Raw genomic sequence first — 1,849 nt, 5'->3', positions numbered from 1 at the left:
TTCCTGTCTCTGCCTCCCAAGTGCTGGGATTAAAGGCGTGCGCCACCTTTGCCCGGCTAGAATGGCGTTCCTTTTGTCGTGTTGCTTCTACCTCCGAGGCCAAAGAGACCGTAAGAGTCCCTCTTTGGCTTCTTGAGACAAGAGTTTTTACTGTGTCTCAGGCTGACCTAGAACTTTATGTAGCTTAGGCTACCCTCCAATTTGCAATCTTCCTACCTCAGCTTCCAGAGTGCAGGTGTCAAACATCACACCTGGTCTATAATCCCAGCATTTATAAGACTGAGGCTAGAGCAATACCTCAAATATTGTTTCACAAAATAAAACAACAAAAAGAAAAGTTGGGAGATAGTTCTGTGGTGGTGTTTGCCTTCCACATGTTGGAGGTCCAGTAGTGCATGTTTGTCTCTTAAGTTTGTCTTTTCAGAGTACTTAGTGCTCCAGTTTTTCCTCATTTATGTACCGGAAATAGTCAATATTTGGAACCTCTTATGAGCTAGTTAGTGTAAGGAAACAAATTTACAATCCATAGCTTATTCTCTGGTCGTAATCTATAGCTTTTCCCAGGAATTTTAGGAGATGCAGAATTATACTGTTTAACCTGAAAAATACTGTGTTAAAAGTACTTTTAAAAAGTTGTTGCAAGCAGATGAGCAGGTAATAACGTAAGTTTATTCTTGGAGATGATGTGGCTGGTTAAGATCTTATTTTGTCCTAATTGTAAGGTCTGAATAAGGGCAGTTAGCTTGAGGAAGGAGTACATTTGCTTCTATAGTATTAAGGCAACTAAGTATTATATATTCTGCTTGTAAAATGATTTTTTCAGAAAACTGCTGTCATCCATAAGCCATTCAACCTTAGGGCTGTAAAGAAGTTTATCTTTAAGAAATTTAAGATTTATTTATTGTTTTTAAGAAATCAGTGTAAAGGCAGGTGAGATGGCTTAGCCAAGTAAAGATGCTTGCCACCAAGCCTGATGATCTGAGTTGATCACTAGGACCCACATGGTGGAAGGAGAGAACCAATTCTGGAAGACTGTCTTCTGACCTCTGTACTGGCGATATGTTACACATGTGCACTTACACACACACACACACACACACACACACACACACAAGCAATTCCTACAAAATAGGAGGCTAGTTTGAGGCCATCCTAGGCAGTATAATGAGACCATGCCTCAAGTAAGTAAACAGTGCAAGCTTCACATAATACCTTTTCTTATGGTTGATTTGGAGACAAATTCTTATTTTCCTTTTTTTGGACTTTCAGCTTCTTTAGTTTGTTATATAAATGCCCTTGTAATTTATTATAATATCCAAGTTTATGTTTTCTTTTACTGATATATTTATGATTGTTTATTCTATAAAGTCTTCAGAAAACAGAGCTGGGTGTGGTAGTGTATACCTGTAATCTCAACACTCCCAGAGGCTTACATAGCAGGATTGTGAGTTCAGGGGTATCTTAAACTACATAGTGAATTTGAGGCCCACTTAGGATAGAAAATGAAAGTGCCAAAAATGTATTAAAAAAACTTGAATATAGCTGTACTCAATGCCAGCCCTGTCTAGTAGAAATTAATGAGCTACATATTTAATTTAAATATTCTAGTAGATACATTAAATAGTATAAAGAAATAGATGAAATTAATTTTAAAAAAGATTCACTTATTTTTATTTTATATGTAAGGGTATTTTGACTGCATGTCTGTCTGTGCACTACCTGTGTGCCTGGTGCCTGCAGAGGTCAGAAGAAGGTGTCAGGTTTTCTTCAACAAATGGTTACTCTCAGCACTTGGGTGGCAGAGGCAGGCAGATCTCTGTGAGACTAGCCGGTCTATATAGCAAGTCTT

At 37.9% G+C, this 1,849-nt stretch overlaps 1 protein-coding gene across 1 annotated transcript in view; it reads left to right on the top strand.

Annotated features, from left to right (window-relative positions):
* Positions 1 to 1,849, top strand: part of Tex11 (testis expressed 11) — a 219,480-nt gene that overhangs the window by 799 nt on the left and 216,832 nt on the right. The window lies entirely within an intron of this gene.

Source organism: Mastomys coucha, chromosome X, assembly GCF_008632895.1.
Source record: "Mastomys coucha isolate ucsf_1 chromosome X, UCSF_Mcou_1, whole genome shotgun sequence".
NCBI lineage: Eukaryota > Metazoa > Chordata > Mammalia > Rodentia > Muridae > Mastomys > Mastomys coucha.
Note: the sequence above shows the minus strand (reverse complement) of the source record. Positions and strands in the feature narration are given on the sequence as shown.